A 7,061-nucleotide genomic window follows, 5' to 3' on the forward strand; every position below is an offset into this window, starting at 1 on the left:
AAAGCAACAGGAAGAATTGCTCAGATACCCGTGAGTGAGGCTTACTTGGGTCGTGTTGTAAATGCTCTGGCTAAACCTATTGATGGGAAAGGCGAAATTATAGCTTCCGAATCTCGCTTAATTGAATCTCCTGCTCCAAGTATAATTTCCAGGCGTTCCGTATACGAACCTCTTCAAACAGGGCTTATTGCTATCGATTCGATGATCCCTATAGGGCGCGGTCAGCGAGAGTTAATTATTGGGGACAGACAGACTGGCAAAACAGCAGTAGCCACAGATACAATTCTCAATCAAAAAGGGCAAGGTGTAATATGTGTTTATGTAGCTATCGGTCAAAGAGCATCCTCCGTAGCTCAAGTAGTAACTACTTTCCATGAGGAGGGGGCCATGGAATACACTATTGTAGTAGCTGAAATGGCGGATTCACCTGCTACATTACAATACCTCGCTCCTTATACGGGAGCAGCCCTGGCTGAGTATTTTATGTACCGCGAACGGCATACTTTAATAATTTATGATGATCTCTCCAAACAGGCACAAGCTTATCGCCAAATGTCCCTTCTATTAAGAAGACCTCCCGGACGTGAGGCTTATCCAGGGGATGTTTTTTATTTGCATTCACGCCTTTTAGAAAGAGCCGCTAAATTAAATTCTCTTTTAGGCGAAGGAAGTATGACCGCTTTACCAATAGTTGAGACTCAATCTGGAGACGTTTCCGCCTATATTCCTACTAATGTAATCTCCATTACAGATGGACAAATATTCTTATCTGCGGATCTATTCAATGCCGGAATTCGACCCGCTATTAATGTGGGTATTTCTGTTTCCAGAGTAGGATCCGCGGCTCAAATTAAAGCCATGAAACAAGTAGCTGGCAAATCAAAATTGGAACTAGCGCAATTCGCAGAGTTACAAGCCTTTGCACAATTCGCCTCTGCTCTCGATAAAACAAGTCAGAATCAATTGGCAAGGGGTCGACGATTAAGGGAATTGCTTAAACAATCCCAGGCAAATCCTCTCCCAGTGGAAGAGCAGATAGCTACTATTTATACCGGAACAAGAGGATATCTTGATTCGTTAGAAATTGAACAGGTAAATAAATTTCTGGATGAGTTACGTAAACATCTAAAAGATACTAAACCTCAATTCCAAGAAATTATATCTTCTAGCAAGACATTCACCGAGCAAGCGGAAATCCTTTTGAAGGAAGCTATTCAGGAACAGCTGGAACGGTTTTCTCTTCAGTAACAAATAAATTTTGCATGTCTACTCTTGTTAGTAGAATAGGAATCGTTGAGAAAGCTTTTTCATTTGAATCATGCAAAAAAGTTTTCTTTGTTTTTAGTTTAGTATAGTTATTTAAAGAATAGATAGAAATAAGATTGCGTCCAATAGGATTTGAACCTATACCAAAGGTTTAGAAGACCTCTGTCCTATCCATTAGACAATGGACGCTTTTCTTTCATATTTTATTCTTTCTTTTATTTTTTTGCTTCTTCCGAGAAAAAACTGTTAGACCAAAACTCTTTTAGGAAATCAAAAAATCCAGATACAAATGCATGATGTATATATTATATCATGCATATATCATAAAGAAGGAGTATGGAGGCGGTAGTGGGAATCGAACCCGCAACCCCAAGGTTATGAGCCTTATGAGCTACCAAACTGCTCTATACTCTTAAACTAAAGAGGGGTAACTAGTGGATAAAAGAGGGTTGGATACGCCCCTCTACCAATATCTATACAAATAGAATAGTCCATTTATACAGAATGGTAAAGAGGGCTCCTCTATGATTATCAATTCCAGAAATCCATACAAATACGAAAGGGTATTTTATCCTTACCAACTGGATCTTGTTGCACCCGGTAACAAACATTCATAAACCATTTCTCGAAGTACGTGTCCGGATAGCCCAAAATGTCGATAGTTAGCTCTAGGTCTTCCGGTCAAAAAACAACGTCGATGAAGGCGTGTAGGTGCACTATTACGCGGTAGGGATTGCAATTTTTCTCGCATTTTCGTTTTTTCACTCAAACTCAAGGGAGAAACTTTGCTTCTTATCTTTTTTTTTAAAGATTGACGAATCAAATGATATTTTTGTTCTAATTTCTGCCGCTTCTTCTCCCTCTGAATCAAACTTTTTTTTGCCATAATGTGTCGTTGCTATTATTACCAAGTATACGGTTCTAATCCTAGATGGAAAAATAAATAGAAAAAGAAATCTAAAAAGGCAGATCCTCCCTCTCTATCAAGAGTAATGAACTAGGTGCTGATACAGTACAAAAAAACAAACTAAATTAACCAAACTTGCCTGATGTTGAGGCAATCAAGAAAGCTGCATAAGTGAATATATAACCCACGGAAAAGTGAGCTAATCCAACCAATCTTGCTTGCACAATGGAAAGAGCCACGGGCTTATCTCTCCAGCGAATTAAATTAGCTAAAGGTGTGCGTTCATGAGCCCATGCTAAAGTCTCAATTAATTCCTGCCAATACCCCCGCCAGGAAATTAAGAACATAAATCCAGTAGCCCAAACAAGATGTCCAAATAAGAACATCCACGCCCATACCGATAAACTATTCATCCCAAAAGGATTATATCCATTGATAAGTTGTGAAGAGTTTAACCATAGGTAATCTCTTAACCATCCCATCAAATAAGTGGAGGATTCATTAAATTGTGAAACGTTGCCCTGCCATAATGTGATATGTTTCCAATGCCAATAAAAAGTAACCCACCCAATGGTATTTAACATCCAGAAAACTGCCAAATAAAATGCGTCCCAAGCAGAAATATCACAAGTACCGCCGCGCCCTGGGCCGTCACAAGGAAAACTATATCCAAAATCCTTTTTATCTGGCATTAATTTGGAACCGCGTGCATCTAAAGCGCCCTTTACTAAAATCAATGTAGTTGTATGCAAACCTAGAGCAATAGCATGATGAACCAAGAAATCCCCAGGTCCTATTGTTAAGAAAAGCGAATTACTATTCTCATTAACAGCATTCAACCATCCGGGCAACCATAGGCTTCGACCCGCATTGAAAGCGGGGCCATTCGTTGAAGATAAGAGTATATCGAACCCATATGTCGTCTTGCCATGAGCAGATTGTATCCATTGGGCAAATATAGGTTCGATCAAGATTTGCTTTTCTGGAGTACCAAAAGCAAGCATGACGTCGTTATGAACATAAAGGCCCAAGGTATGGAATCCTAGAAAGAGGCTAGCCCAACTTAAATGAGATATGATAGCTTCTTTATGGTCTAACATTCTTGCCAATACATTATCCTCATTCTGTTCCGGATTGTAATCCCTAATGAAAAAAATAGCTCCATGAGCAAAAGCCCCTGTCATGATGAACCCTGCAATATATTGGTGATGAGTATATAAAGCAGCTTGAGTAGTAAAGTCTTGTGCTATGAATGCATAAGGAGGTAAAGAGTACATATGTTGAGCTACTAAGGAAGTAATAACCCCTAAAGAAGCTAGAGCAAGACCTAACTGAAAATGAATCGAATTGTTGATTGTGTCATAAAGGCCCTTATGCCCACGCCCTAATCGACCCCCCGGAGGAGTATGCGCTTCTAAAAGATCTTTAATACTGTGCCCAATTCCGAAGTTAGTTCGATACATGTGACCGGCAATGAGAAAAATAAATGCAATAGCTAAATGATGGTGAGCCATATCGGTCAGCCACAAACTTTGTGTTTGTGGATGGAATCCCCCAAGAAGAGTTAGAATGGCAGTTCCCGCTCCTTGAGCGGTACCAAATAAATGATTACTCGAATCAGGGTTTTGGGCATAAAGATTCCATTGACCCATCAAAAGGGGTCCCAACCCCTGGGGATAGGGTAATACATCTAAGAAATTATTCCATCGAACGTACTCCCCCCTGGATGCGGGAATAGCAACATGAACTAAATGTCCTGTCCAAGCCAAAGAACTTACCCCGAAAAGTCCTGACAAATGATGATTGAGACGAGATTCCGCGTTTTTGAACCACGAAAGGCTTGGTTTCCATTTGGGTTGTAGATGTAACCAACCCGCTATTAAGGACAGCGTAGAAAGAAATAATAGAAAAAGAGCTCCAGTATAAAGATCCTCATTGGTGCGTAATCCTATTGTATACCACCACTGATAAACTCCAGAATAAGCAATATTCACTGGACCAGCAGCACCTCCTCGAGTAAAGGCTTCCACAGCGGGTTGACCAAAATGAGGATCCCAAATCGCATGAGCAATAGGTCTTACGTGTAAAGGATCCTGTATCCATGATTCAAAATTTCCTTGCCAAGCTACATGAAACAGATTTCCGGACGTCCATAGAAAGATTATTGCTAATTGCCCAAAGTGAGAAGCAAAAATGTTCTGATAAAGACGTTCTTCAGTAATATCATCATGACTTTCGAAATCATGTGCGGTAGCAATACCAAACCAAATACGACGAGTAGTGGGGTCCTGAGCTAAGCCTTGGCTAAACCTGGGAAATCTTAATTCCATAATGCCTTTCAAATCCTCCTAGCCACTATCCTACTGCAATAATTCTCGCTAAGAAGAATGCCCATGTCGTGGCAATTCCACCCAGAAGGTAATGGGTTACTCCTACAGCGCGTCCTTGTATAATGCTCAAGGCTCTAGGCTGAGTAGCAGGAGCAACTTTTAATTTGTTATGAGCCCAAACGATAGATTCAATGAGTTCTTGCCAATAACCACGGCCGCTGAATAAAAACATTAAACTGAAGGCCCAGACAAAATGAGCACCTAAGAAAAAAAGACCATATGCAGATAATGAAGAACCATAAGACTGAATGACTTGCGATGCCTGTGCCCACAAGAAATCTCGAAGCCACCCATTAATCGTAATGGAACTCTGTGCAAAGTTTCCCCCTGTAATATGAGTTACCACCCCTTGATCACTTATAGTACCCCAAACATCCGACTGCATTTTCCAACTGAAATGGAAAATGACTACCGAAATTGCATTGTACATCCAGAATAAACCTAAGAAAACATGATCCCAGGCGGATACTTGACATGTTCCCCCTCGGCCAGGCCCATCGCAAGGAAAGCGAAAACCTAGATTTGCTTTATCGGGTATCAAACGGGAACTCCGAGCAAATAAAACACCTTTCAAAAGTATTAATACAGTCACATGTATGGTAAATGCATGAATGTGATGGACTAAAAAATCTGCGGTTCCTAATGGAATAGGTAACAAAGCCACTTTGCCACCTACTGCTACTAACTCGCCGCCTCCCCACGTTAAGCTAGTACTTGTTGTTGCACCAGGAGCTGTTACGCCAGGCGCAGTAGCATGGATATTTTGTACCCATTGAGCAAAGATAGGTTGTAATTGTATGGCAGTATCCGAAAACATATCTTGTGGACGGCCTAAAGCACTCATGGTATCATTATGAATGTACAAGCCAAAACTGTGAAAACCTAGAAATATACATACCCAGTTAAGGTGGGATATGATTGCATCGCGGTGTCTAAGGACGCGATCTAATAGATCGTTGTATCGAGTAGTTGGATCATAGTCTCTTACCATAAAAATTGCTGCATGTGCAGCAGCACCGACTATTAGAAATCCGCCAATCCACATGTGGTGTGTGAACAAGGAAAGTTGTGTACCATAGTCAGTAGCTAGGTATGGATAGGGAGGCATAGAATACATATGATGAGCTACAACAATGGTTGTAGAGCCTAGCATAGCTAGGTTAAGAGATAATTGAGCATGCCATGACGTTGTTAAGATTTCATAAAGACCCTTATGGCCTTGTCCTGTAAATGGGCCCTTGTGAGCCTCCAAAATATCTTTAAGTCCATGGCCAATACCCCAATTGGTCCTATACATATGACCTGCGATTAGGAAAAGAATAGCAATAGCTAAATGATGGTGCGCAATATCGGTCAGCCAGAGACCACCGGTTACTGGATCTAGTCCTCCGCGAAAAGTCAGAAATTCTGCGTATTTGGACCAATTTAAAGTGAAAAAAGGGGTTGCTCCTTCGGCAAAACTAGGATAAAGTTGAGCCAAAAGGTCCCGATTCAAGATAAATTCATGAGGAAGTGGTATCTCTTTAGGATCCACCCCAGCGTCAAGAAATTGGTTAATTGGTAAAGATACATGAATTTGGTGCCCCGCCCAAGAAAGAGACCCAAGTCCTAATAATCCCGCTAAGTGGTGATTCAACATGGATTCTACATCTTGGAACCAGGCCAATTTGGGAGCGGCTTTGTGATAATGGAACCAACCAGCAAAAAGCATTAACGCTGCAAAAATCAATGCACCAATTGCAGTACAATAGAGTTGTAATTCACTAGTTATTCCAGATGCTCGCCAAAGCTGAAAAAAACCAGAGGTTATTTGGATTCCTCGGAAACCCCCGCCTACATCACCATTCAATATTTCTTGCCCTACTATAGGCCAAACTACCTGAGCACTGGGTCCAATGTGAGTAGGATCACTTAGCCATGCTTCATAATTGGAAAAACGGGCGCCATGAAAGTACATGCCACTCAACCAAAGAAAGATAATGGAAAGTTGCCCGAAATGAGCACTAAAGACTTTTCGAGAAATCTCCTCCAAATCACCAGTATGACTATCGAAATCGTGAGCATCAGCATGTAGGTTCCAGATCCAAGTGGTAGTATCAGGGCCCTTAGCTAGTGTTCTTGAGAAATGGCCAGGTCTGGCCCATTCCTCAAAAGATGTTTTTACAGGATCCCTATCCACAACAATTTTTACTTCTGGTTCCGGCGAACGAATAATCATTAAGTCCTCCTCTTTCCGGACAAGACATACAAAGAGACCCGCCAACTGTCTTTTTAGTGAATCTTTGAAAGATATATATTTTGAAAGATAGATTTTGAAAGATAGATTTTGAAAGATAGATATTGTGATTAGTTCTTTTCTTTACTATCTACCATCCTTCTATTTTTTTTTAGTTATTCACTGGAGCAATTATATATTGAAGTCAATCCGAGGCAAGTGTTCGGGTCTATTATGACATAAAGATTAGGTGCCTAACGGACATTGTTTATCTTGAAAAACA

Source organism: Triticum urartu, chromosome 6A (assembly GCF_056163025.1).
Source record: "Triticum urartu cultivar PI428250 chromosome 6A, HENAU_Tu73, whole genome shotgun sequence".
In the NCBI taxonomy this organism is placed as follows: domain Eukaryota; kingdom Viridiplantae; phylum Streptophyta; class Magnoliopsida; order Poales; family Poaceae; genus Triticum; species Triticum urartu.